Here is a 21,395-nt window from a genome sequence, read left to right as displayed (position 1 = left end):
AGAGATGGAGAGGTAGAGGGATGGAGAGATGGAGAGGTAGAGGGAAATAGAGTCAGACACAAAGAAAAAGTCTGAGACTCCCTAACTCCATGTATCATCTCCATGAGCCCTATTCTCCTTAAAGCACTATACCCGTAAGGAACACAACGTCCCCATGCCATCTTCTACTGTTAGACTATATTAGTAGAAAGAGAGAAAGAAAGCAAGAAAGCAAGAAAGCAAGAAGGCAAGAAAGCAAGAAATCAAGAAAGCGAGAAAGAAAGAAAGAAAGAAAGAAAGAAAGAAAGAAAGAAAGAAAGAAAGAAAGAAAGAAAGAAAGAAAGAAAGAAAGAAAGAAAGAGAAAGAAAGAAAGAAAGAAAGAAAGAAAGAAAGAAAGAAAGAAAGAAAGAAAGAACGAAAGAACGAAAGAACGAAAGAAAGAAAAAAGAAAGAAAGAAAGAAAGAGAAAAGAAAGAAAGAAAGAAAGAAAGAAAGAAAGAAAGAAAGAGAGAAAGAAAGAAAGAGAGTTGAAAGAGAGAGAAAGAAAGAAAGAAAGAAAGAAAGAAAGAAAGAAAGAAAGTTGTTGTTGTTGTTGTTGCTGTTATATGTTGTTGTGAAAGAGAGTTGCTGTTATATATTGTTGTTGTTGAAAGAAAGAAAGAGTGTTGTTATATGAAAGAAAGTTGTTGAAAGTTGAATAGTTGAAAGAAAGAAAGTTGAAAGAAAGAACTGAAAGAAAGAAAGAAAGTTGAAAGAAAGAAAGAAAGAAAGAAAGAAAGAAAGAGAGAAAGAAACAAAGAAAGAAAGAAAGAAAGAAAGAGAGAAAGAAAGAAAGAAAGAAAGAAAGAAAGAAAGAAAGAGAGAAAGAGATAGAAATGCAAAAACCTAATAAATAAATTGAGAAACAATCCAACAAGAAACATAGAGACCCAGAAAACCTGAGTCTTCACCTTCACTGTCGTGAATCACTAAAACAATACAGAAATACCCTACGGAAAAAGAAGGAACAGCATGTCAGAAATCAGCTCAATGTAATTGAAGAATCCATAGACTCTAACCACTTCTGGGAAAATTGGAAAACTCTAAACAAACACCACAGAGAGTAATCTATCCAAAACGGAGATCGATAGATAGATACATCAATTCTCCAATCTATTTGGTTCTATAACAAACAACAGACAGCAAAAAAACATATACAAGATCTAATACAAATCTAAGAATCAACTATTAAAGACGACCCACTGGATTCTCCAGTTACACTGAATGAACTACAGGACAAAATACAAACCCTCCAACTCAAAAAGGCCTGTGGTGTTGATGGTATCCTCAATGAAATTGTAAAATATACAGATAACAAATTCCAATTGGCTATACTTAAACTCTTTAACATCATCCTTAGCTCTGGCATCTTCCCCAATATTTGGAACAAAGAACTGATCACCCCAATCCACAAAAGTGGAGACAAATTTGACCCCAATAACTACCGTGGGATATGCGTCAACAGCAACCTTGGGAAAATCCTCTGCATTATCATTAACAGCAGACTTGTACATTTCCTCAGTGAAAACAATGTACTGAGAAAATGTCAAATTGGCTTTTTACCAAATTACCGTACAACAGACCATGTATTCACCCTGCACACCCTAATTGACAACCAAACAAACCAAAACAAAGGCAAAGTCTTCTCATGCTTTGTTGATTTCAAAAAAGCCTTTGACTCAATTTGGCCTGAGGGTCTGCTATACAAATTGATGGAATGTGGTGTTGGGGGAAAAACCTACGACATTATAAAATCCATGTACACAAACAACAGGTGTGTGATTTAACCTCACTAGGGAATGCGTTCCCAAAGTAAACAGCATATTACTCAGGCCTAGAAGCTAGGATATGCATATAATTTGGATAGAAAACACTCTAAAGTTTCCAAAACTGTTAAAATGATGCCTGAGTATAACAGAGACTTTCCAAGAGCTCAGTTGGTAGAGCATGGCGCTTGTAACGCCAGGGTAGTGGGTTCGATTCCCGGGACCACCCATACCACCCATACATAGAATGTATGCACACATGACTGTAAGTCGCTTTGGATAAAAGCGTCTGCTAAATGGCATATATATATAACAGAACTGATATGGCAGGCGAAAACCTGAGAAAAATCCATCCAGGAAGTGGATTTTTTTTAAATGTTTGTAGTTTTCCATTGACTGCCTATTCTGTATCCCATCCCATGACTTAGGACTCAAATTGTTTCAGGCTTGTATTCTGAAAAATGAGGGAGTAAGACCACTTTGAGTGAGTGGACCCTGGGAAGTCGCCAGACCTGTTTGGTGCGCACGACCGAGAGCACGCTTTTCTTGTTTTTCTTTTATATTGACGAAGCAATTGTTCGGTTGAAATATTATTGATTATTATGACTAAAATCAACCTGAGGATTGATTATAAACATAATATTTGGATTTTTCGTCTGCCTGTTGTGACTGCCTTTGAGCCATTGGATTACTGAACAAAACGCGCCAACAAAACAGAGGTTTTTGGCTATAAAGAGGGACTTTATCGAACAAAACAAATATTTATGTTGAAACTGGGAGTCTTGTGAGTGCAACCATATGAAGATCATCAAAGGTAAGTGATTAATTTTATCGCTATTTCTGACTTTTGTAACTCCAATACTTGGCTGGTAACTGTTTGTAATGTTTTGTGTGCTTGGCTCTGTCCTCAGATAATATCATGGTATGCTTTTGCCGTAAAACCTTTTTGAAATCTGACACTGCGGTTGGAATAACGAGAAGTTAATCTTTAAACCGATGTATAACACATGTTTTATGAATATTTATTATGAGTATTTCTGTTTTTGAATTTGACGCTCTGCAATTTCACTGGATGTGGGACGGTAGTGTTCCACATACCCATAAGAAGTTAAATTGGCAAAATAAAAACATTTCTTCCGTGGGTTGAGACAGGGATGCAGCTTAAGCCCCACTGTCTTCAACATATACAGTGGGGCAAAAAAGTATTTAGTCATGTCACGTTCTGACCTTTATTTCCTGTGTTTTGTATTTAGTTAGTATGGTCAGGGCGTGAGTTGGGTGGGCAGTCTATGTTTGTTTTTCTAGGTTTTGGGAATTTCTATGTTTCGGCCTAGTATGGTTCTCAATCAGAGGCAGGTGTCATTAGTTGTCTCTGATTGAGACTTAGGTAGCCTGGGTTTCACTGTGTGTTTGTGGGTGATTGTTCCTGTCTCTGTCTTTGCACCAGATAGGACTGTTTTGAGTTTTCACATTTCTTGTTTTTGTTAATTTGTTCATGTGAAGTGATTTATTAAAGCATGAATCAAAACAACCACGCTGCGCTTTGGTCCGCCTCTCGTTCAGATGAAGAAAACCATTACAAGTCAGCCACCAATTGTGCAAGTTCTCCCACTTAAAAAGATGAGAGAGGCCTGTATATATATATATATATATATATATATATATATATATCAACGAATTGGCGAGGGCACTAGAACAGTCTGCAGCACCCGGCCTCACCCTACTAGAAGTCAAATGTCTACTGTTTGCTGATGATCTGGTGCTTCTGTCCCCAATCAAGGAGGGCCTACAGCAGCACCTAGATCTTCTGGACAGATTCTGCCAGACCTGGACCCTGACAGAAAATCTCGGTAAGACAAATGGTGTTCAAAAAAAGGTCCAGTCACCAGGACCACAAATACAAATTCCATCTGGACACCATCTGGACACCATTGACCTAGAGCACACAAAATATGATACATAGCTTGGCTTAAACATTAGCGTCAAAGGTAACTTCCAAAAAGGCTGTGCTACGAGGCAAGAATGTCTTTCTATGCAATCAAAAGGAACATACAACTGAACCTACCAATTAGGATCTGGCTTAAAATACTTGAATCAGTTTTAGAACCCATTGCCATTGATGGTTGTGAGGTCTGCTCGCCAACCAAAAATTATCAAAATGGGATAAAACACCAAATTGAGACACTGCATACAGAACTCGGCAAAAATATCCTCTGTGTACAAAGTAAAACGCCAAATAATGCATGCAGAGCTAATTATCTACAGCCACCTAAAAAGGAGTGATTCCCAAACCTTCCATATTAATGCCATCACCTACGGAGATAGGAACCTGGAGAAGAGTCCCCTAAGAAAGCTGTTCACAAACAGACCCCACAGAGCTCCAGGACAGCAACACAATTAGACCCAATCAAATCATGAGAAAACAAAAAGATTGACTTGACACATTGGAAAGACAGAGAGAGAGAGAGAGAGAGAGAGAGAGAGAGAGAGAGAGAGAGAGAGAGAGAGAGAGAGAGAGAAAGCGAGAGAGAAAGAGAAAGAGAGAGACAGAGAGAGAGAGAGAGAGCGATAGAGAAAGAGAAAGAGACAGAGAGAGAGAGAAAGAGAGAGCGATAGAGAGAGAGACACAGAGAGAGACACAGCGAGAGAGAAAGCGATAGAGAAAGAGAAAGAGAGAGACAGAGAGAGAGAGAGAGAGAGCGATAGAGAGAGAGAGACACCGAGAGAGAGAGAAAGAGAGAGCAAAAGAGAGAGAGAGATCAGGAAAATTAGCTAGTTGAACTATAAAACTCTGCAGAGTCAAACAGCCTAAAGTAACAAAGAAAGGGACCAGAGACAGAACCAGACCAGACTAGTGGATCTACCATCCTGGGGTTATATCCTGCCTGTTTGGCCCTGTCCGGTGGTATCATCGGATGGGGCCATAGTGTCTCCTGACCCCTCCTGTCTCAGCCTCCAGTATTTATGCTGCAGTAGTTTATGTGTCAGGGGGCTAGGATCAGTCTGTTATATCTGGAGTATTTCTCCTGTCTTATCCGGTGTCCTGTGTGAATTTAAGTGTGCTCTCTCTAATTCTCTCTTTCTCTCTGAGGACCTGAGCCCTAGGACCATGCGTCAGGACTACCTGGCATGATGACTCCTTGCTGTCCCCAGTCCACCTGACCTTGCTGCGTTTCCAGTTTCAACTGTTCTGCCTGCGGCTATGTAACCCTGACCTGTTCACCGGACGTGCTACCTGTCCCAGACCTGCTGTTCTCAACTCTCTAGAGACAGCAGGAGTGGTAGAGATACTCTTAATTATCAGCTATGAAAAGCCAACTGACATTTACTCCTGAGGTGCTGACCTGTTGCACCCTCTACAACCACTGTGATTAATATTATCTGACCCTGCTGGTCATCTATGAACATTTGAACATTTTGGCCATGTTCTGTTATAATCTCCACCCGGCACAGCCAGAAGAGGACTGGCCACCCCACATAGCCTGGTTCCTCTCTAGGTTTCTTCCTAGGTTTTGGCCTTTCTAGGGAGTTTTTCCTAGCCACCGTGCTTCTACACCTGCATTGCTTGCTGTTTGGGGTTTTAGGCTGGGTTTCTGTACAGCACTTTGAGATATCAGCTGATGTACGAAGGGCTATATAAATACATTTGATTTGATGATCTAAGTGTTCTTACCCAGAGACGGAACCAGACCAGACCAGACTAGTGGATCTATCTTCTAAGTGTTCTTACCCAGAGACGGAACCAGACCAGACCAGACTAGTGGATCTATCTTCTAAGTGTTCTTACCCAGAGACGGAACCAGACCAGACCAGACTAGTGGATCTATCTTCTAAGTGTTCTTACCCAGAGATGGAACCAGACCAGACTAGTGGATATACCATCTAAGTGTTCTTACCCAGAGATGTAACCAGACCAGACTAGTGGATATACCATCTAAGTGTTCTTACCCAGAGATGGAACCAGACCAGACTAGTGGATATACCATCTAAGTGTTCTTACCCAGAGATGGAACCAGACCAGACTCGTGGATATACCATCTAAGTGTTCTTACCCAGAGATGGAACCAGACCAGACTAGTGGATATACCATCTAAGTGTTCTTACCCAGAGATGGAACCAGACCAGACTAGTGGATATACCATCTAAGTGTTCTTACCCAGAGATGGAACCAGACCAGACCAGACCAGACCAGACCAGACCAGACTAGTGGATATACCATCTAAGTGTTCTTACCCAGAGATGGAACCAGACCAGACCAGACCAGACCAGACTAGTGGATATACCATCTAAGTGTTCTTACCCAGAGATGGAACCAGACCAGACTAGTGGATATACCATCTAAGTGTTCTTACCCAGGCCGTGGCCTACGATTGACACTGAGAAAGAGAAGGGTGGAAGCAGGGGAGCGAAACAGTGACAAACACAATGATGGAATGGAGGGATGAAGCAAATGAAGGAGGAGTGGAGGAGGATGGAGGAGGAAGGAAGGGAGGATGGAACCAGGAGGAGAGGGAGACCAGACCAGACCAGACTAGGAGGGATATACCATCTAGTGGAGGAGGAAGGATGGAAGGAGGACCAGAGGGGAGGGAGGAGAAGGGACCAGGGGGTGAGTGGATATACCATCTAAGGAGGGGAGGAGGAGTGGAGGAGGAAGAGGGGATGAGGAGGAAGGGAGGAGGGGGTGGATATACCATCTAAGTGAGGAGGGGGAGGAGGAGTGGCCTGAGTGGAGGAGGAAGGAGGAAGGAGTGGGGGAAGAGGAGGGGAGGAGGAGTGGAGGAGGAGTGAGGAAACACAATGAGGAGGAGGAAGGAAGGAGGAGGAAGGAGGAGGAGGAGTGAGGGGAGGAGGAGGAAGGGAGGAGGAAGGAGGGGAGGAGGAGTGAGGGAGGGAGGAGGAGGGAGGGGAGGGAGGAGAAAGGGAGGAGGGAGGAGGGAAGAAGGGAGGAGGGGAAGAGGAGGGGAGGAGGAAGGAGGGAGGAGGGGAGGGAGGGAGGAGGAGGGAGGAGAGGGGGAGGACAGGAGGAGGGGAGGAGGAGGGGAGGAGCAGGGAGGAAGACAGGAGGAGGAGGAGGAGGGGAGGAGGAAGGGAGAAGGGGGGAGGAGGAAGCAAATGTGAAGGAGGAGTGGGAGGAGGAGGGAGGAGCAGGGGAGGAAGACAGGAGGAGGGGAGGAGCAGGAGGAAGACAGGAGGAGGGGAGGAGGAGGGGAGGAGCAGGGGAGGAAGACAGGAGGAGGGGAGGAGGAGGAGGAGGAGGAAGGAGAAGGGGAGGAGGAAGCAAATGTGAAGGAGGAGTAAAGGAGGAGGAGGAGTGGAGGAGCAGGGGAGGAAGACAGGAGGAGGGGAGGAGCAGGGGAGAAAGACAGGAGCAGGGGAGGAGGAGGGGAGGAGGAGGGGAGGAGCAGGGGAGAAAGACAGGAGCAGGGGAGGAGGAGGAGGAGGAGGAAGGGAGAAGGGGGAGGAGGAAGCAAATGTGAAGGAGGAGTAAAGGAGGGGGGAGGAGGGAGGAGGAGAGGGGAGGGAGGAGGAAGGGAGGAGGGGGTGAGGAGGAGGAGGAAGAGGGAGGAGGGAGGGAGGATGAGGAAGGAGGAGGGAGGAGCAGTGGATGAGGAAGGAGGAGGGTAGGAGGAAGGGAGGAGGGTAGGAGGAAGGGAGGAGGAGGGGAGGAAAGGAGGGAGGAGGAAGGGAGGAGGGGATGAGGAGGGGAGGAGGAAGAAGGGAGTAGGAAGGGAGGAAGGTATGTGTATGTGTATGTGGGGTGGAGGGCACACTAATGCACAAATAATCAATCAATACAGTTACATACAATCGGTGTGTCCTACCTGTGAAGGTACACTTGCTGGCGTCTCCAGTAGGTAGAGCCCTGACGTGGTAGGGGGAGTAAGGGATCTCGTCCCCTCCATACTTTATCAGCACGGTGTAACAACCCACCATGTCAGGTACATATGATACCAGATAGGTCCCTTCCTGGTTGTCACAGACACTGGCCTTCTTAGGCTTCCCCTCTGGGTCCTGGAGACAGTCACCATGGCAACAGACAGTCAGATTACATCGAAACAGTCCGACAGATGAGGTCACCATGAAGATGAGACAGACACACTATAGGCTAGCCCGCGCGTAACCTTGGTAAGCATACCATCTCCTACACCCGGCTAAGACCCTTAAAATACAGTGGGATTAGGTGTATTGGTAGGTTAGGATGTAGACATAGTGGGAGTAGGTGTATTGGTAGGTTAGGATGTAGACATAGTGGGAGTAGATGTATTGGTAGGTTAGGATGTAGACATAGTGGGAGTAGATGTATTGGTAGGTTAGGATGTAGACATAGTGGGAGTAGGTGTATTGGTAGGTTAGGATGTAGACATAGTGGGAGTAGATGTATTGGTAGGTTAGGATGTAGACATAGTGGGAGTAGATGTATTGGTAGGTTAGGATGTAGACATAGTGGGAGTAGATGTATTGGTAGGTTAGGACTCTTAGACATAGTGGGAGTAGATGTATTGGTAGGTTAGGATGTAGACATAGTGGGAGTAGATGTATTGGTAGGTTAGGATGTAGACATAGTGGGAGTAGATGTATTGGTAGGTTAGGACTCTTAGACATAGTGGGAGTAGATGTATTGGTAGGTTAGGATGTAGACATAGTGGGAGTAGATGTATTGGTAGGTTAGGATGTAGACATAGTGGGAGTAGATGTATTGGTAGGTTAGGACTCTTAGACATAGTGGGAGTAGATGTATTGGTAGGTTAGGATGTAGACATAGTGGGAGTAGATGTATTGGTAGGTTAGGACTCTTAGACATAGTGGGAGTAGATGTATTGGTAGGTTACGACTCTTAGACATAGTGGGAGTAGATGTATTGGTAGTTTAGGACTCTTAGACATAGTGGGAGTAGATGTATTGGTAGTTTAGGACTCTTAGACATAGTGGGAGTAGATGTATTGGTAGTTTAGGACTCTTAGACATAGTGGGAGTAGATGTATTGGTAGGTTACGACTGTTAGACATAGTGGGAGTAGATGTATTGGTAGTTTAGGACTCTTAGACATAGTGGGAGTAGATGTATTGGTAGGTTAGACTCTTAGACATAGTGGGAGTAGATGTATTGGTAGTTTAGGACTTTTAGACATAGTGGGAGTAGATGTATTGGTAGGTTAGGACTCTTAGACATAGTGGGAGTAGATGTATTGGTAGGCTAGGAATCTTAGACATAGTGGGAGTAGATGTATTGGTAGGTTAGGATATAGACATAGTGGGAGTAGATGTATTGGTAGGTTAGGATGTAGACATAGTGGGAGTAGATGTATTGGTAGGTTAGGATGTAGACATAGTGGGAGTAGATGTATTGGTAGGTTAGGATGTAGACATAGTGGGAGTAGATGTATTGGTAGGTTAGGATGTTAGACATAGTGGGTGTAGATGTATTGGTAGGTTAGGATGTAGACATAGTGGGAGTAGATGTATTGGTAGGTTAGGATGTAGACATAGTGGGTGTAGATGTATTGGTAGGTTAGGATGTAGACATAGTGGGAGTAGATGTATTGGTAGGTTAGGATGTAGACATAGTGGGAGTAGATGTATTGGTAGGTTAGGATGTAGACATAGTGGGAGTAGATGTATTGGTAGGTTAGGATGTAGACATAGTGGGAGTAGATGTATTGGTAGGTTAGGACTCTTAGACATAGTGGGAGTAGATGTATTGGTAGGTTAGGATGTAGACATAGTGGGAGTAGATGTATTGGTAGGTTAGGATGTAGACATAGTGGGAGTAGATGTATTGGTAGGTTAGGACTCTTAGACATAGTGGGAGTAGATGTATTGGTAGGTTAGGATGTAGACATAGTGGGAGTAGATGTATTGGTAGGTTAGGACTCTTAGACATAGTGGGAGTAGATGTATTGGTAGTTTAGGACTCTTAGACATAGTGGGAGTAGATGTATTGGTAGGTTACGACTCTTAGACATAGTGGGAGTAGATGTATTGGTAGTTTAGGATGTAGACATAGTGGGAGTAGATGTATTGGTAGGTTAGGATGTAGACATAGTGGGAGTAGATGTATTGGTAGGTTAGGATGTAGACATAGTGGGAGTAGATGTATTGGTAGGTTAGGATATAGACATAGTGGGAGTAGATGTATTGGTAGGTTAGGATGTAGACATAGTGGGAGTAGATGTATTGGTAGGTTAGGATGTAGACATAGTGGGAGTAGATGTATTGGTAGTTTAGGATGTAGACATAGTGGGAGTAGATGTATTGGTAGGTTAGGATGTAGACATAGTGGGAGTAGATGTATTGGTAGGTTAGGATGTAGACATAGTGGGAGTAGATGTATTGGTAGGTTAGGATGTAGACATAGTGGGAGTAGATGTATTGGTAGGTTAGGATGTAGACATAGTGGGAGTAGATGTATTGGTATCCCTCTCTGTTGACAGGACTCACAGTGATCTGCACAGCAAGCAGCCCCATTCCTGCATCCCTGACGTCGATGGTGAACTCGACAGGCAGAGAGGTGGGCACTCCAGTGGTGTTGAGACCGGGACCGCTGGCGTGCACCTTACTGGCATCATGGGCAGGCAACACCTGCACCTTACTGGCATCATGGGTAGGCAACACCTGCACCTTACTGGCATCATGGGTAGGCAACACCTGCACCTTACTGGCATCATGGGTAGGCAACACCTGCACCTTACTGGCATCATGGGTAGGCAACACCTGCACCTTACTGGCATCATGGGTAGGCAACACCTGCACCGTGTAGGGACTGGGGTGGGGGGTGCAGTGTCAAAACTGTGTTTGTGTGTGTGTTACCTATGTGTGTGTGTGTGTGTGTTACCTATGTGTGTGTGTGTGTTATCTATGTGTGTGTGTGCGTTACCTATATGTGTGTGTGTGTTACCTACGTGTGTGTGTGTGTTACCTATGTGTGTGTGTGTGTGTTACCTGTGTCTGTGTGTGTTACCTATGTGCGTGTTTGTGTGTGTGTGTTACTTATGTGTGTGTGTGTGTGTGTGTGTGTGTTACTTATGTGCGTGTGTGTGTTACTTATGTGTGTGTGTGTGTGTTACCTATGTGTGTGTGTGTGTGTGTTACCTATGTATGTGTGTGTGTGTTACCTATGTGTGTGTGTGTGTGTTACCTATGTGTGTGTTTGTGTGTTACCTATGTATGTGTGTGTGTACCTATGTGTGTGTGTGTGTGTGTGTTACCTATGTGTGTGTGTGTTACCTATGTGTGTGTGTTACCTATGTGTGTGTGTGTTACCTATGTGTGTGTGTGTGTGTTACCTATGTGTGTGTGTTACCTATGTGTGTGTGTGTTACCTATGTGTGTGTGTTACCTATGTGTGTGTGTGTTTACCTATGTGTGTGTGTGTTACCTATGTGTGTGTGTGTTACCTACGTGTGTGTGTGTGTTACCTATGTGTGTGTGTGTGTGTGTTACCTATGTGTGTGTGTGTTACCTATGTGTGTGTTTGTGTTTGTGTGTGTGTGTTACTTATGTGTGTGTGTGTGTGTGTGTGTTACTTATGTGTGTGTGTTTGTGTTACCTATGTGTGTGTGTGTTACCTGCGTGGGATCTCTTGGTCAGCATACAGTACATTGATAGAGTAAGGTCCCTCTCTGGTCGGGATGTAGTTCACTGTGTGAGTCTGGTCTCCATTGTCCACTAACTCTGCTGTCTCCACTACACCTACACACCACACACACACCACACACACACACACACACACACACCACACACACACACATACACACACGCACCACACACACACCACACACCACACACCACACACCACACACACACACACATACACACCACACACACACACACACCACACAAAAACATCAAAACACACACACACATACTAAATGTACTCACTCAGACACACAAGAGAGAGACCCACCACATGAACCAAAGGTAAATCAAATAGATGGCTCTTATAGACACACCTTTGGGTCCTTGTACTCTGACTTGTAGAGGGGCGACTCCTGCTTTAGAGGTGTCCACGGAGAAAGCCTGTGGAATGTTGGCACGCACGTTGGTTCCAAGCCCCTCCCCCTGGCACTTAACCTTAGAACTGTCCACTGTGTTGCTGACAGGCACCTGGAAGGGACTGCCTAAAGACGGAGAGAGAGAGAGAGAGAGAGAGAGAGAGAGAGAGAGAGAGAGAGAGAGAGAGAGAGAGAGAGAGAGAGAGAGAGAGAGAGAGAGAGAGAGAGAGAGAGAGAGAGAGAGAGAGAGAGAGAGAGAGAGAGAGAGAGAGAGAGAGAGAGAGAGAGAGATGAAAGGAGAGAGAGGGGAGAGAGAGGGGGGAGAGAGAGATGAAAGGAGAAAGAGGAGAGAGAGAGAGAGGGAGAGGGAGAGGGAGGGAGAGATGAAAGGAGAGAGAGGGGAGAGAGGGGGGGGATGAAAGGAGAGAGAGGGGAGAGATGAAAGGAGAGAGAGAGAGAGAGAGAGAGAGAGAGAGAGAGAGAGAGAGAGAGAGAGAGAGAGAGAGAGAGAGAGAGAGAAAGGAGAGAGAGGGGAGAGAGAGAGAGAGAGATGAAAGGAGAAAGAGGGGGAGAGAAAGAGAGAGAGAGAGAGAGAGAGAGAGAGAGAGAGAGAGAGAGAGAGAGAGAGAGAGAGAGAGAGAGAGAGAGATGAAGGGAGCTAGGGAGCTATCTTTACAGATTGGGTACTTCAATAGCTATCTTTACCGATTGGAAACTTCACTAGTTACCTCCACGATTTAGAGGCAGCGACACAATTTAGAGGCACAATACACATGTATCAGTGCGTGTATCTGTGTGTGTGTATCCGTACCAGCGTGTATCTGTGAGTGTGTGTGTATCAGTGTGTATCTGTGTGTGTGTCCGTACCAGCGATGGGCTGTCCTCCGTAGGTGATGTTGAGGTTATACGTTCCAGCCTCGTAGGGAATGTACTCTACGCTGCAGCTGCCATCTTTGTTGTCGGTGCAGGACATCTCAGCCTCCGACGGGCCGTCGACTCCCAAACCCAGACCACCTGTACCCGCACCACTACGGTGAGAGAGAGACAGAGCGAGATAGGGAGGGAAAGAGAGAGAGAGATTCTAAAATCCATGTACACAAACAACGAGTGTGGCGTTAAGTGGCAAAAAACATACACATTTCTTTCCACAGGGCCGTGGGGTGAGACAGGGATGCAGCTTAAGCACCACCCTCTTCAACATATACATCAACGAACTGGCGATGGCACTAGAAAAATTCTGCAGCACTGGGCTTCCCTTACTAGAAGTCAAACGTCTACGGTTTGCTGATGACAAAGGAGGGCCTACAGCAGCACCTAGATCTGCTGCACAGACTCTGTCAGACCTGGGCCCACACAGTAAATCTCAATAAGACCAAAATAATGGTGTTCCAAAAAAGGTCCAGTTGGACCACAAATACGAATTCCATCTAGACACCATTGACCTAGAGCACAGAAACAAAACGATACATACCTCGGCCTAAACATCAGAGCATCACAGGTCATTTCCACAAAGCTGTGAACGATCTGAGAGACAAGGCAAGAAGGGCATTCTATGCCATCAAAAGGAACATACAAACTGACATACCAATTAGGATCTGGCTAAAAAACTTTAATCACTTAAAGACCCCATTGCCCCTTACCCACTAATTATCAAAATCAATAAAAGACACATACAATTCTTCAACCAGCGATTCCCAAACCTTCCATAACAAAGCCATCACCTAAAGAGAGATAAACCTGGAGAAGAGTCCTCTCAGCAAGTTGGTCCTGGGGCTCTGTTCACAAACACAAACACACCCCACAAAGCCCCAGACTCAGTGAGCATAGCCTTGCTATTGAGAGAGGCCGCCGTAAGCAGACATGGCTCTCAAGAGAAGACAGTCTATGTGCTCATTGCCCACAAAATGAGGTGGAAACTGAGCTGCACTTCCTAACCTCCTGCCAAATGTATGACCACATATTTCCCTCAGATTACACAGATCCACAAAGAATTCAAAAAACAAATCAATTTTTGATTAACTCCCATATCTACTGGGTGAAATTCCACAGTGTGCATCACAGCAGCAAGATGTGTGACCTGTTGCCACAAGAAAAGGGCAACCAGTGAAGAACAAACACCACTGTAAATACAACCCATATTTATGCTTATTCATTATCCCTTTTGTACTTTACCTATTTGCACATCGTTACAACACTGTATATATTTATAACATGACATTTGTAACGATTATATTAATTCTGAACTTTTGTCAGTGTAATGTTTACTGTACATTTTATTGTTTATTTCACTTTTGTTTATCATCTACTTAATTTGCTTTGGCAATGTTAACATATGTTTCCCATGCCAATAAAACCCCTTGAATTGAATTGATTTGAGAGAGAGAGAGAGGAGGGGGGTGGGGGAGGTCATCGTTCTGTAACACAGGCTAGATGGTCTCCTGAAGCTGTGTGTCTGGGTGTTAGAGAGAGAGAGGAGGGGGGTGGGGGAGGTCATCGTTCTGTAACACAGGCTAGATGGTCTCCTGAAGCTGTGTGTCTGGGTGTTAGAGAGAGAGGAGGGGGGGGTGGGGAGGTCATCGTTCTGTAACAGGCTAGATGGTCTCCTGAAGCTGTGTGTCTGGGTGTTAGAGAGAGAGAGGAGGGGGGTGGGGGAGGTCATCGTTCTGTAACACAGGCTAGATGGTCTCCTGAAGCTGTGTGTCTGGGTGTTAGAGAGAGAGAGGGGGGTGGGGGAGGTCATCGTTCTGTAACACAGGCTAGATGGTCTCCTGAAGCTGTGTGTCTGGGTGTTAGAGAGAGAGAGGAGGGGGGTGGGGGAGGTCATCGTTCTGTAACACAGGCTAGATGGTCTCCTGAAGCTCTGTGTCTGGGTGTTAGAGAGAGAGGGGAGGGGGTGGGGAGGTCATCGTTCTGTAACACAGGCTAGATGGTCTCCTGAAGCTGTGTGTCTGGGTGTTAGAGAGAGAGAGGGGGGGGGGGGAGGTCATCGTTCTGTAACACAGGCTAGATGGTCTCCTGAAGCTGTGTGTCTGGGTGTTAGAGAGAGAGAGGAGGGGGTGGGGGAGGTCATCGTTCTGTAACACAGGCTAGATGGTCTCCTGAAGCTGTGTGTCTGGGTGTTAGAGAGAGAGAGGAGGGGGTGGGGAGGTCATCGTTCTGTAACACAGGCTAGATGGTCTCCTGAAGCTGTGTGTCTGGGTGTTAGAGAGAGAGAGGAGGGGTGGGGGAGGTCATCGTTCTGTAACACAGGCTAGAGGGTCTCCTGAAGCTGTGTGTCTGGGTGTTAGAGAGAGAGAGGAGGGGGGTGGGGGAGGTCATCGTTCTGTAACACATGCTAGATGGTCTCCTGAAGCTGTGTGTCTGGGTGTTAGAGAGAGAGAGGACGGGGGTGGGGGAGGTCATCGTTCTGTAACACAGGCTCGATGGTCTCCTGAAGCTGTGTGTCTGGGTGTTAGTCCCTCTGGATAACAGCGTCTGCTAAATGACTCAAATGTGTGTCGTACCGGGTCTCCACTGTGAATGTATTGGCTTTGTTGGTGATGCCTCTGTCCAGGCCGGGTCCATGCACACGTACACGCCCCGGGTCACACCCCTCCGTCACGCCAACATGGAACGGACTGTTGGGTACTGGTGTCTCATCGTATGCCACCTCTACAATGTGGGGACCTGGACAGAACAGAGTTATCATATAGAGTTATCATATAGAGTTATCATATAGAGTTATCATATAGAGTTATCATACAGAGTTATCATATAGAGTTATCATACAGAGTTATCATACAGAGTTATCATATAGAGTTATCATACAGAGTTATCATATAGAGTTATCATATAGAGTTATCATATAGAGTTATCATATAGAGTTATCATATAGAGTTATCATATAGAGTTATCATACAGAGTTATCATACAGAGTTATCATATAGAGTTATCATATAGAGTTATCATATAGAGTTATCATATAGAGTTATCATATAGAGTTATCATATAGAGTTATCATATAGAGTTATCATACAGAGCGGCAGCGTAGCATATAGAGTGGTTAGAGCGTTGGACTAGTAACCGGAAGGTTGCAAGTTCAAACCCCGAGCTGACAAGGTACAATTCTGTCGTTCTGCCCCTGAACAGGCAGTTAACCCACTGTTCCTAGGCCGTCATTGAAAATAAGAATATGTTCTTAACTGACTTGCCTGGTTAAATAAAGGTAAAATTAAAAATTAAAAAATTAAAATCATATAGAGTTATCATATAGATCACCTCTACAATGTGGGGACCTGGACAGAACAGAGTTATCATATAGAGTTATCATATAGATCACCACTGTGGGGACCTGGACAGAACAGAGGTATCATATAGAGTTATCATATAGAGGTATCATATAGAGTTATCATATAGAGTTATCATATAGAGTTATCATATAGAGTTATCATATAGAGTTATCATATAGAGGTATCATATAGAGTTATCATATAGAGTTATCATATAGAGTTATCATATAGAGTTATCATATAGAGGTATCATATAGAGTTATCATATAGAGGTATCATATAGAGGTATCATATAGAGTTATCATATAGAGGTATCATATAGAGGTATCATATAGAGGTATCATATAGAGTTATCATATAGAGTTATCATATAGAGGTATCATATAGAGTTATCACCACTGATGCATCAGGAAATTATTGAGACCGATTGACTTTTTCCACATTTTGTTAAGTTTCATTCTTATTCTAAAATTGATTAAATTGTTTCCCTTATCAACGTACACACAATACCCCATGATGGCATCACAGTACCCCATAATGACATCACAAGACCCCATAATAACATCACAATACCCCATAATGACATCACAGTACCCCATAATAACATCACAATACCCCATAATGACATCACAGTACCCCATAATGACATCACAGTACCCCATACTGACATCACAATACCCCATAATGACATCACAGTACCCCATAATGACATCACAATACCCCATAATGACATCACAGTACCCCATAATGACATCACAGTACCCCATAATGACTTCACAGTACCCCATAATGACATCACAGTACCCCATAATGACATCACAGTACCCCATAATAACATCACAATACCCCATACTGACATCACAATACCCCATAATGACATCACAATACTCCATAACGACATCACAATACCCCATAATGACATCACAGTACCCCATAATGGCATCACAGTACCCCATGATGGCATCACAGTACCCCATAATGACATCACAGTACCCCATACTGACATCACAGTACCCCATAATGACATCACAGTACCCCATACTGACATCACAATACTCCATAATGACATCACAATACCCCATAATGACATCACAGTACCCCACAATGACATCACAGTACCCGATACTGACATCACAGTACCCCATAATGACATCACAGTATCCCATACTGACATCACAATACTCCATAATGACAAATTTAGCAAATGTATTATTTTATTGATATCACATTTCCATAAGTTTTCAGACCCTTTACTCAGTACTCTGTTGAACAGCATCCTGGAATCTTCCTGGGTATGACGCTCGATGCTTGGCACACCTTCATTTGGGGAGTTTCTCCCATTCTTCTCTACTAGATAGTGGACTAGGTCGTGTACTAGGTAGTGTACTAACTCACCTTCTGGGACCTAGACACTAGTAGGGAGTGTACTAGGTAGTAGACTAGGTAGTGGACTAGGTTGTGTACTGGGTAGTGTACTAGGTAGTGGACTAGGTAGTGGACGTGATTGTGTACTAGGTAGTAGACTAGGTAGTGGACTAGGTAGTGTACTAGGTAGTGTACTAGGTAGTAGACTAGGTAGTGTACTAGGTAGTGGACAAGTAGTGTACTAGGTAGTGGACTAGGTAGTTGACTAACTCACCCTCTTGGAAGGGAGTGTACTAGGTAGTTGACTAACTCACCCTCTTGGTAGGGAGTGTACTAGGTAGTTGACTAACTCACCCTCTTGGTAGGGAGTGTACTAGGTAGTTGACTAACTCGCCCTCTTGGTAGGGAGTGTACTAGGTAGTTGACTAACTCACCCTCTTGTTAGGGAGTGTACTTGGTAGTTGACTAACTCATCTTCTTGGTAGGGAGTGTACTTGGTAGTTGACTAACTCACACTCTTGGTAGGGAGTGTACTAGGTTGTTGACTAACTCACCCTCTTGGTAGGGAGTGTACTAGGTAGTTGACTAACTCATCCTCTTGGTAGGGAGTGTACTAGGTAGTTGACTAACTCATCCTCCTGGTAGGGAGTGTACTAGGTAGTTGACTAACTCACCCTCTTCGTAGGGAGTGTACTAGGTTGTTGACTAACTCACCCTCTTGGTAGGGAGTGTACTAGGTAGTTGACTAACTCACCCTCTTGGTATGGAGTGTACTAGGTAGTTGACTAACTCATCCTCCTGGTAGGGAGTGTACTAGGTAGTTGACTAACTCACCCTCTTGGTAGGGAGTGTACTAGGTAGTTGACTAACTCACCCTCTTGGTAGGGAGTGTACTAGGTAGTTGACTAACTCATCCTCCTGGTAGGGAGTGTACTATGGAGTTGACTAACTCACCCTCTTGGTAGGGAGTGTACTTGGTAGTTGACTAACTCATCTTCTTGGTAGGGAGTGTACTAGGTGGTTGACTAACTCACACTCTTGGTAGGGAGTGTACTAGGTTGTTGACTAACTCACCCTCTTGGTAGGGAGTGTACTAGGTAGTTGACTAACTCATCCTCCTGGTAGGGAGTGTACTAGGTAGTTGACTAACTCACCCTCTTGGTAGGGAGTGTACTAGGTAGTTGACTAACTCATCCTCCTGGTAGGGAGTGTACTAGGTAGTTGACTAACTCACCCTCTTGGTAGGGAGTGTACTAGGTAGTTGACTAACTCACCCTCTTGGTAGGGAGTGTACTAGGTAGTTGACTAACTCACCCTCTTGGTAGGGAGTGTACTAGGTAGTTGACTAACTCATCCTCCTGGTAGGGAGTGTACTAGGTAGTTGACTAACTCACCCTCTTGGTAGGGAGTGTACTAGGTAGTTGACTAACTCACCCTCTTGGTAGGGAGTGTACTAGGTAGTTGACTAACTCATCCTCCTGGTAGGGAGTGTACTAGGTAGTTGACTAACTCACCCTCTTGGTAGGGAGTGTACTAGGTAGTTGACTAACTCATCCTCTTGGTAGGGAGTGTACTAGGTAGTTGACTAACTCATCCTCCTGGTAGGGAGTGTACTAGGTAGTTGACTAACTCACCCTCTTGTTAGGGAGTGTACTAGGTAGTTGACTAACTCACCCTCTTGGTAGGGAGTGTACTCTACGCTGTACGTTCCGTCACAGTGGTCGGTGATGACAGCTTCAGTAACGGCTCCAGATGGGTTCTTGATGACTGTCTTGATGTGCTTCCCTCCCATCTGGGTCAGGGGCCGCGCGTCTACTGTGAAGTCTGTGGTTGCCTCGCGGAACACACCTAGAACACACAGCACACCCTTAGAACATGCCTAGAATACAGAACACATACTTAGAACACACCTAGGGCCCAGAACACACTTAGGGCCCAGAACAAACCTATGGCCCAGAACAAACCTATGGCCCAGAACACACCTAGGGCCCAGAACACACCTAGGGCCCAGAACACACCTAGGGACCAGAACAAACCTAGGGCCCAGAACACACCTAGGGCCCAGAACACACCTAGGGCCCAGAACACACCTAGGGCCCAGAACACACCTAGGGCCCAGAAATCACCTAGGGCCCAGAACACACCTAGGGCCCAGAACACACCTAGGGCCCAGAACACACCTAGGGCCCAGAACACACTTAGGGCCCAGAACACACCTAGGGCCCAGAACACACTTAGGGCCCAGAACAAACCTATGGCCCAGAACACACTTAGGGCCCAGAACACACCTAGGGCCCAGAACAAACCTATGGCCCAGAACACACCTAGGGCCCAGAACACACCTAGGGCCCAGAACACACCTAGGGCCCAGAACACACCTAGGGCCCAGAACAAACCTAGGGCCCAGAACACACCTAGGGCCCAGAACACACCTAGGGCCCAGAACACACCGAGGGCCCAGAACACACCTAGGGCCCAGAAATCACTTAGGGCCCAGAACAAACCTATGGCCCAGAACACACCTAGGGCCCAGAACACACCTAGGGCCCAGAACACACCTAGGGCCCAGAAAACACTAAGAAATACAAATATATGCCATTTAATTGGGGTGTAACGGTTCACCAAACCCACAGTTCAGTACGAATTGCGATTTTGGGGTCACAGTCCGTTCTGTTTAGGTACAGTCAGAAGTTTACATACACTAAGTTGACTGTGCCTTTAAACAGCTTGGAAAATTCCAGAAAATTATGTCATGGCTTTAGAAGCTTCTGATTGGCTAATTGACATCATTTGAGTCAATTGGAGGTGTACCTGTGGATGTATTTCAAGGCCTACCTTCAAACTCAGTGCCTCTTTGCTTGACATCATGTATAAATCAGAAGAAATCAGCCAAGACCGCATAAAAAAAGTTGTAGACCTCCACAAGTCTGGTTCATCCTTCGGAGGAATTTCCAAATACCTGAAGGTGCCACGTTCATCTGTACAAACAGTAGTATGCAAGTATAAACATCATGGGACCACGCAGCTGTCATACTGCTCAGGAAGGAGACGCGTTCTGTCTCCTAGAGATGAACGTACTTTGGTGCGAAAAGTGCAATTCAATCCCAGAACAACAGCAAAGGACCTTGTGAAGATGCTGGAGGAAACAGGTATATAAGTATCTATATCCACAGTAAAACTAGTCCTATATCGACATAACATGAAAGGCCACTCAGCAAGGAAGAAACCACTGCTCCAAAACCACCATAAAAAAGCCAGACTACGGTTTGCAACTGCACATGGGGACAAAGATCAAACTTTTTGGAGAAATGTCCTCTGGTCTGATAAAAAAAAACAATAGAACTGTTTGGCCTTAATGACCATTGTTATGTTTGGAGGAAAAAGGGGGAGGCTTGCAAGCCGAAGAACACCATCCCAACCGTGAAGCACGGGGGTGGCAGCATCATGTTGTGCGGGTGCTTTGCTGCAGGAGAGACTGGTGCACTTCACAAAATAGATGGCATCATGAGGAAAGGAAAATGATGTGGATATATTGAGGCAACATCTCAAGACATCAGTCAGGAAGTTAAAGATTGGTCACAAATGGGTATTCCAAATGGACAATGACCCCAAGCATACTTCCAAAGTTGTGGCAAAATGGCTTAAGGACAACAAAGTCAAGGTATTGGAGTGGCCATCACAAAGCCCTGACCTCAATCCTATAGAACATTTGTGGGCAGAACTGAAAAAGCATGTGTAAGCAAGGAGGCCTACAAACCTGATTCAGTTACACCAGCTCTGTCAGGAGGAATGGGACAAAATTCACCCAACTTATTGTGGGAAGCTTGTGGAAGGCTACCCGAAACGTTTGACCCAAGTTAAACAATGTAAAGGCAATGCTACCAAATACTAATTGAGTGTATGTAAACTTCTGACCCACTGGGAATGTGATGAACGAAATGAAAGCTGAAATAAATCATTCTCTCTACTATTATTCTGACATT

At 45.0% G+C, this 21,395-nt stretch overlaps 1 pseudogene; it reads right to left on the bottom strand.

Annotated features, from left to right (window-relative positions):
• The window catches only part of LOC118378142 (filamin-A-like), a 58,732-nt pseudogene that overhangs the window by 16,433 nt on the left and 20,904 nt on the right, over nt 1-21,395 (bottom strand).

The sequence above is a fragment of the Oncorhynchus keta genome, unplaced genomic scaffold, assembly GCF_023373465.1.
Source record: "Oncorhynchus keta strain PuntledgeMale-10-30-2019 unplaced genomic scaffold, Oket_V2 Un_contig_17659_pilon_pilon, whole genome shotgun sequence".
NCBI lineage: Eukaryota > Metazoa > Chordata > Actinopteri > Salmoniformes > Salmonidae > Oncorhynchus > Oncorhynchus keta.
This window is presented reverse-complemented; position numbering and strand designations above follow the sequence as displayed.